Raw genomic sequence first — 9,036 nt, forward strand, 5'->3', positions numbered from 1 at the left:
GACTAATGCACCTCACACTACGGAGCAATTTAGCATAACCAATTCACCTGACCTGCACATCTTTGGACTGTGGGAGGAAACCTACGCAGACATGGGGAGAATGTGCAAACTCCACACAGACAGTCACCTAAGGCTAGAATCGAACCTGGGACCCTGGTGCTGTGAGGCAACAGTGCTAACCACTGAGCCACCGTCCCACCCCAAGAGTCATACAACATGGAAACAGACCCTCCAGTCCAACTCATCCATTCCAACCAGATATCCGAAACTAATCTAGTCCCATTTGCCAACATTTGGTCCAAATCCCTCCAAACCCTTCCTGTTCATATACCCAACCAGATGCCTTTCAAATGTTGTAATTGTACCAGCCTCCACCATTTCCTCTGGCAGCTCGTTACATACACACACCACCCTCTGGGTGAAAACGCTGCCCCTTAGGTCCTTTCTAAATCTTTCCCTCTCTTCTTAAACCTATGCCCTTTCGTTTTGGACTCCCCTCTCCTGTAAAAAAGTCATTGTCTATTCACCCTATCCATGTCCCTCACGAGTTTATAAACCTCTGTAAGGTTTCCCCTCAGCTTCCGATGCTCCAGGGAAAACAGCATCATCCTGTCCCTGTAGCTCAACCTCTCGAACACCGGCACAGTAAGTCTCTTCACCCCCTAAAGTGCAATAGCCTGAATTGGACAGAACTCCTTCAGCAGAGATCTAAGAAGGAGGCTGATGGGGTTGCAGGGAAAGATAAAGTTTGCCTTGTGATTCAGTTATAGCCCTCACTTCAGAGTCAAAACACAAAGCAACTTTTGTAATATCAGGAAATCAGATGCAGATATTTTGGAAGGGTGGTCAATGTAGGAAACCCAGCAGCCAATTTGTGAGCAGCAAGATCCCACCGCTATGATACCAATCAGACAATTCACTTCACGTGATTTTGCTTGAGAGATAAATATTCACCAGGAGACCTCAGGCAGAATTCTGCTATTCTTGTTAAAATCCACCAAATCCCTACATTGTGGAAGCAGGCTATTCAGCCCATCGAGTCCACACCGACCCTCCAAAGAGCATCCCACCCAGTCTCACATCCCCACCCTATGACCCCACATTTGCCATCGCTAACCCACTGAACCTGCACACCCCTGGACACTATAGCATGGCCAATCCACCTAACCTGCACATTCATGGACTATGGGAGGAAACCCACACAGACAATGTGTAAGCTCCACACAGACGGTTGCCAGAGGATGGAATCGAACCTAAGTCCTTAGCGCTGTGAGGCAGCAGTGCTAACCACTGAGCCACCGTGTCAGTTATGTTATATTAAAATGTGATCGTTTTTCTGAAGGCGTTCTTTGATGGGATGTGGGTGTCACTGGTATTTATTTGTCTGTTCCTAATTGCCCTACAACTGAGTGGCTGGCCATATCAATCATCTCACTGTGGGTCAAGAATCACATGGAGATCAGACCAGGAAAGGATGGCACACCTCTTTTCCTGAAGGAATTTGATGATTTTATTCCAAGATTAGTCAATGTCGCTAAGGCTACCTTCCAATTCCAGATTTACTGATGAAATTTAAAATCCCACCAGATGACCTGGTGGGACCTGAACCCACATCCCCAGTGAATTAGCCTGCGTCTCTGGATCCAGTGACAGAATCGTTGCCTTCTCTACAAGGGGATGGAGCGGGTCCCCGCTTAACACCCAAACAGCACCTCTGACAGTGCAGCTCTCCCTCTGCCCTGCACTGCACTGGAGGGTAGCCATCTGATCTAAACAACCTCCAATCTTAGCTCAATCACTAATCACCTTAATCCCAATTCATCACCTGCCTGAGAGGAACAGAACTGAAGAAGGCCATTCGGGCCCATTATAGGTGCAACGGCTCTACAAATGAGCATTATTACCTCTTGCCCATTGCCTGCTTTAATCCCAGACCCTTGTATGTTATGTCTATCCAAAGAACCATTGAATACCCCTCTTGAATGTTTCAATTGCACTTGCCTCCACCACATTTCCAGCGTATTTTAGACACTGAGGACTCATTAGGTGAAAAAGATATTGCACACAATATTTTTGCTTCTTTTGCAAACCACTTTAAAATCTATGCTGTCTGGTTCTTGATCCCTTTTTCCAGTGGGAACAATTTCTCCTTATCCAGTCCACTCATATTTTGAACACCTGTATCAGATCTCCTCTCAGCCTTCCTTTCTCCATGGAGAATAGTCCCAATCTTCAATCGATCCTCAGTTTCTCCTCCCTTGAACCATTCTTGTTAACCGCTTCTGCACTCTCTCCAATGTGTACAAATCCTTCCTATAATGTGGCACCCAGAACTGTATGCAACACCCCAGCTTGGGTCTGACAAATGTTGAATTCAAGTTCAACATCACCCCCTTTGCTCTTGCACTGTTATGGCTGATATTCATTGCCAGACTCATCGTTTTCTGTTATTTATTAATCCAGAACAAAAGGCTGCAGGAATTTACCCGGGAGATCCATTCAGTTAGACATCCCAACACTGCCACCTCCCTCTCCAGCCATTGCATTGTCACTGGACATCATTGTGTGTCAAGCAGACTTGATCTTACGTACTGATACTGTATTGCACCAAATGTGTTATCAGTCTGATGTTTATTGTGCCACTTACCAGAGAGCGATTCAAGTGGAGAAGTTCCGTATAGATACAGCCAAGCTCCATCCCTTGTCTCTTTCCCCACTGTATTCAGACTCGGTTTGGAACAGGAATGGCTATATCTGGTTTTCTCTCCAAAGTTGGGATTTTAAATGTTAAATGACATTTTCTCCACCAACTCCCCTCTCCCCCTCCCTCTTACCTCTGGGAACGTGTGTACGGTATCATTAAAAGCAGGTTATCAGAGAGAGAGAGAGCAATTTCCTCTGAGTGGCTAGAGGGACCAATTACAGGATCAAAGAATAGTGCAGCTCAAAGACTCCCCACAGTGAATCGGGGAGAGCATAAGATTTCTGAACATTTCCACCCACTCCTTAAAGACATGGACTGGCCTGACAGCTATCAGTCACTTTTGGTGTAAGGTATAAAATCCCCATCGATGGCTCAGTCTCGGTCCAGAGCGACAGATCTACCAAAGGTACAACGTCCCACATCTAATCATTGAATTAGAATCATGGTTAAAAATCACACAACGCCAGGTTATAGTCTAACAGGCTTATTTGGAAGCAGTAGCTTTCGGAGCACTGCTCCTTCATCATCTTATACTCCATAACCATCTGAGGAAGCTCTGAAAGCTAGTGCTTCCAAACAAACCTGTTGGACTATAACCTGGTATTGTGTGATTTTTAACTTTAAGGTTAGTGTGGCGCTGGAAAAGCCCAGCAGGTCAGGCAGCATCCGAGGAGCAGGAAAATCGATGTTTCTGGCAAAAGCCCTTCATCAGGAACCCGAAACGTCGATTTTCCTGCTCCTCGGATGCTGCCTGACCTGCTGTGCTGTTCCAGCAGCACTCTAATCTCGACTCTAATCTCCAGCATCTGCAGTACCCACTTCTGCCTAGTTGATTTTTAACTTTGTCCACCCCAGTCCAAAACCATCACCTCCAAATTAGAATCGTAGAATCCCTCCAGTGTGGAAGCAGGCCATTCAGCCCAGCGTCTCCACATTAACCCTCGGGAGGCCATCCCAGCCAGACCCTGCCCTTAACCTATAACCCTGCATTTCCCATGGCTGACCCACCTAGCCTGCACATCTTTGGACTGCGGGAGGAAATCACCTGAAGGAAACCCACGCAGACACAGGAGAACGTGCAAGCTCTGCACGGCCAGTCACCTGAGGGTGGAATCAAACACAGGTCCCTGGTGCTGTGAGGCAGCAGCGCTGACCACTGATTGCCTCAATGCTTGTCCTTGTTAAATCCCTCCAGGGTCCCCTCCCACCATAACCCTGTAAACTCCTCCACTCCCCTGAGGTTCTTGCACCCTGTTCTCTAATTTTGGACTCTTTCTCATACCACTTCTTCTCCTTGTCCCAGTCTTTCTCCTCGCTGGGTCCTGCTGTAACTTCCTGGTCTAACCCTCCTTCTTTCAGCAGCTCCTTACAACTCTCGATGTTCCCCAAACATTCTTTGTTTATTAGGTGTCAAATGTAGTTTGACCTCTTGCACACAAAGAGATTTGATTCGATTACAGGCACTGTGTAAATGCAACGTGTTAACGCTGCCAATTGTGCAGGATTGTCTTGGAGTCCCGGCTTGAAGGACCAATCTCCTGCACCTTCCCGGGAAAGATAAAATCGCTGGGGCATTTTCTACTCCCATTTTAAATCCAGCCGGATTCAAAAGCACCCTGGTCCCAGGAGGCAACCTTAACCCGGCACAAATGAGTTCCAGCCAGTAAAATCACGTGAGGGATAGGGTGGTTTCTGAAGCACAAAGGATTGTGGGTACGGTAGCCACCATGATTGCTTTCTCACCAAGTCAAGCAACCAATGGCAAGAGGGGCAGGGTTGGGGGGTGGGGGGGGTAAGGATGAGGTGCGTGGAGTTAGGCAGTGACACCACAGAATGCAATCCATCCATGAATGTGGGTAATCAGGCAGTTACGGCTTCACTCCCAATCTCCTTGGTGGGAGTAGGAAGGAGAAACGTTCCCAGTATTGTTCAAGGTGTTCCAATGGAAGTGCTCACATGGTCTTTGCATTAAGATGGGAGCTGCCCCATCTATGATGGCCCCAGTGCTGAAATTATCTACTTCATAGAGTCATAGAGATGTACAGCATGGAAACAGACCCTTCGGTCCAACCCGTCCATGCCGACCAGATGTCCCAACCTAATCTAGTCCCACCTGCCAGCACATGGCCCATATCCCTTCAAACCCTTCCTATTCGTATACCCATCCAAATGCCTCTTAAATGTTGTAATTGTAATGTTCTTGGCAGGTAGACCAGCTGGGCACAGTAGCAGATGCCACCCTCCCTCAGCATTCACCTCCACCTTCGAGTTGAAGATGGCAAAAGGAGCATTGTGGGAGCGAGGGCGTTACTTGTGGGCTGAGGAAATGGTGGTGTCTGTAGAAGACTGGAAACTGGTGGGGAATGGTTGAAGGGGGGGGGGGGGGGAGGTGGGGGTTGGCAGTGAAGAGTGAAACACCATTGGAAGACTGAGTAACAGTGACAAAGGCCTGAGCTCCATTGGAGGGAGGGAGGCCTTGGCCTCTGAGTTGTGTGGAATGCCAGAACGCAGACTGGTTGCAAGTTAAGTAATGACTGCCGCTCTGCATTCAGACTTTGCTGTTCTATTTCTGAGCTGTGAGGATTACAGCAGGAACTGTAATAATTACTGCATCAATGGGAAGCAGCAGAGACGCTAACCCAGTCAGAATTAAAGGCTTGGGTGGGAGCTTGCAGACAGGCTGATACCACTGCCACACACACAAAAAAGGTTTTCGCAAGTCTTTCAAAGACACAACAAAGAGACCCATTTTCATTCCTGCTCTGTACTGAGTTATTAGAACACAGATGAAGGAGAAAGGGAAGTGCTTCTGGTTTATAATTAGACCCAGAATGGGAAAATCATCTTGAGTGTGTTTTTACATAGATATACTTAATATACTGCTCCCACAGCTCATCGGCTGCTGGAACCTTCATTATGACGGGGGAGGGTACAGCGGGTGATGTCACCAGTGGAGTAATCCAGGCTATGTGGGCACAGGGGTTTAAATCTCACCGCGGCAGATAGAGTAATTCAATACCTTCACAGGGAGTATCAGATTCACTGATGGCCACCCTTCACTCACTAACCTCAAGTCACAACTTGAAAATAATTCACAATGGGATTGCCACTTCCCACAGAGGGCTGTGGAAATTTGGAATGCTTTATTTCAATCCGTTACAAGGGAGCTTCTAAAATCATAGAAATGGAGAATCCTCAGAATGTGGAACACACTGATACTCAGAGCATCTCACCCAGATCCACCCCGACCCTATCCCTGTAACCCCACATGTCCCATGGCTAACCCACTGAGCCCGCGCATCCTTGGACGCTACGGGGTAATTTAGCCAATCCACCTGACCTGCACACCTATGGGCTGTGGGAGGAAGCTGGAGCACCCAGAGAAAACCCACCCAGATACGGAGAGAAGGCGCAAGTAATTAATAGATAAGTAATTTGCAGAGACACAGAGGGAAAGGCTGGGACAGGCAATTATGTCAGTGAGCTGGCAAGCTCACAACGGGCTGAAAGGTGGAATTTTTTGGTGGGTTATTTTTGAGCTGGAATCAATGAGCTGGATTTTCTGTTCCCCCAAGCTGGCAAATTTGAGGCTGGTAGACGTATAAAAGATGGCCGTGCCCCCACTTATTTCCCTGAGCTCTCAAAATGTTACACTGGGTGGTGGCAGCCAGTAGGCTACGTGCCCTGGGGCCTACTCAGCTGCCAAATGGCCAATTTATGGTCAGTTAAGGATCTCACTTGCCCCTCTCAGCCATGTGGCAGCAGACTCACACCATCTGGCTTATACAAGCACCTCCTGGGCCCATTGCAGACAACAGGTAGGTCAACCTTCACCCTTTAACTCTCTCTGCAGTGGCTTGAAACAGGGACCTGAGGGGCAACCTTTTCACACAGGGGATGTTCGTATGTGGAATGAGCTGTCAGAGGACATGGCAGATGCAGGTCCAGTTACAGCATTTCAAAGACACTTGGACAGGTACATGAATAGGAAAGGTTCAGGGGGATATGGGCCGAACTCAGGCAAGTGGGACTAGTTTACTTAGGGAAACTTGGTTAGCATGGATGGTTTGGACCGAAGGGTCTGTTTCCGTGCTGTAACGACTCTGTGACTTTGCATCCTGTACTCATCAGGACCAGGATACAAGAAACCAAACTTAGAAAAGGAACAACAATTTCTACAGTGTGTGAGGAGGGTGCTGATTGATTGGGAAAGTCGACATTACGGGCAAAAGCTGGAAGCCTCATTCCTGATGAAGGGCTTTTGCCTGAAACATCGATTCTCCTGCTCCTTTTCCAGCACTATACTCCCGACTCTAATCTCCAGCATCTGCCTTGCTGATTGATTGGACTATTTTTGGCACGGATGTACAGCTGGATGAGTTAAATGTCAATTTTATTCTCAGTTCACTTCTTAAGGATCTCTGAAATTTCGAATCGAGCGAACAAGCAAATTGCGCTGATGTGTCGGTGATACAGTAAATGATTCCTCCTCCTGACCTCCATTAGGAAACATGCAGCCTTTACTGTGGGAGCCCTGGCTTTGAACTGTGCACTAACCTTCATTCTATTTACAGGGCCATGTGTCACTGGCCTGATATTCTAGAAATGAGCCAAGCATCTGATCAAGTCAATCGAGCTTTGAACCAGTACACTGGAGTGTGAACCAAAAGCAAGGAGTGCTTTACGCAGTGCCACTTTCATCATCCAAAATCTGACACTGAGCCACAGATTAGATGACCAAAAGACTGAGTCTTTTGGAGAGTCTTACAGGATTGAGAGAGGGCTGCAGCTCGAGAGTTGCGGAGCTGGGAGTGCTGAAGGTGGTGCAGCGAAGGAATTCAAGTCAGGCCCCTTTTGGAATACTGTGTGTGAATCTGGTCTCCCTGTTACAGGAAGGATGTTGTGAAACTTGAAAGGGTTCAAAAAGATTCACAAGGATGTTGCCAGGGTTGGAGGGTTTGAGCTGCAGGGAGAGGCTGAATAGGCTGGGGCTGTTAGCCCTGGAGCGTCGGAGGCTGAGGGGTGACCTTATAGAGGTTTATAAAATTATGAGGGGCATGGATATGGTAAATAGACAAAGTCTTTTCCCTGGGGTCGGGGAGTCCAGAACTAGAGGGCATAGGTTTAGGGTGAGAGGGGAAAGATTTAAAAGGGACCTTAGGGGCAACGTTTTTCACGCAGAGGGTGGTACATGTATGGAATGACGAAGTGATGGAGGCTGGTACAATTACAGCATTTAAGAGGCATCTGGGTGGGTATATGAATAGGAAGGGTTTGGAGGGATATGGGCCGGGTTCTGGCAAATGGGACTGGATTAGGTTGGGATATCTGGTCAGCATGGACTGGCTGGACCGAAGGGTCGGTTTCTGTGCTGTACCTCTCTGTGACTCAACGAATCTAAGTTTGTGTGAGAGGCTTGAATTTAAGGGTTGCACAAATCTTGGAGGATCTCCCAGCCAAGAGGGTGGGATGAGGCCACGGAGGGAACTGAGCATAAGAATGAGACTTTTAAACTGGAGAGCTTGCTGGATTGGGAATTGGTTATGTGGGTCAGCGAGCACAGGGGGAAACAGATAAGTGTTACTCACTGCAAGGAGGTCGTTCTCGATGAGCTCATGTTAATGGACAGTGAGGAGCTGGGAACGCACAAGGTTAAACTCCTAATTCTCACCAAATCCCTCTCCCAACTAATACAATCTACTGCAAAGTTTGTCACTCGATATTTTAATAATAAAGAGAAGGGCACACTTGGAGTCTGATTAATTACCATAGATACCAGCGCTAATCACACACACACACACACAACACAAGAATATTTAACTTTCAAAACACTAAGGGGCTTCTTCAGGGTTGAAGGAGGCCCATTGTCAAAGTAATCTGTTAAGAGGTATTGATGAAATAAGTGCTGATCTCTGCACATCTAGTACTGGGATCTCTCTGTCTCCCTCCCTCCATCCCTCATCAAGGGTCAGCTGTAACTCTTAGCAAACTTGCTTCTCAACCCAAATGCTCTGAGTTCATTCACACTGCCTCCCCCACCCCAACCCTCCAGGGAGTTGAGCTAAAATCCAGGCCGACTCTCCAGTGCAGTACCAAGGGAATGCCACACTATCAGAACCCACCCCTTTTTGAGTTCCATCTGCCCTGTTCAGTGAGTATAAAACTCCCCAGTGTACCATCCCACAAAACAAAACAAAAAACACAGAGAATTCTCCTGAGTGCCTTGGCCAACATTGTCTCGAGGAAGTAAATCGTTATGTTTTATTGGTATTGGTGGGATCTTGCTGTGCAGCTTGACTATTGCCACTAACCACACAGTCAGAAGCATTTTG

The sequence above is a fragment of the Chiloscyllium plagiosum genome, unplaced genomic scaffold, assembly GCF_037043375.1.
Source record: "Chiloscyllium plagiosum isolate Xiang-an unplaced genomic scaffold, Cpla_swu_hap1 HiC_scaffold_8, whole genome shotgun sequence".
Taxonomy (NCBI): Eukaryota; Metazoa; Chordata; class Chondrichthyes; order Orectolobiformes; family Hemiscylliidae; genus Chiloscyllium; species Chiloscyllium plagiosum.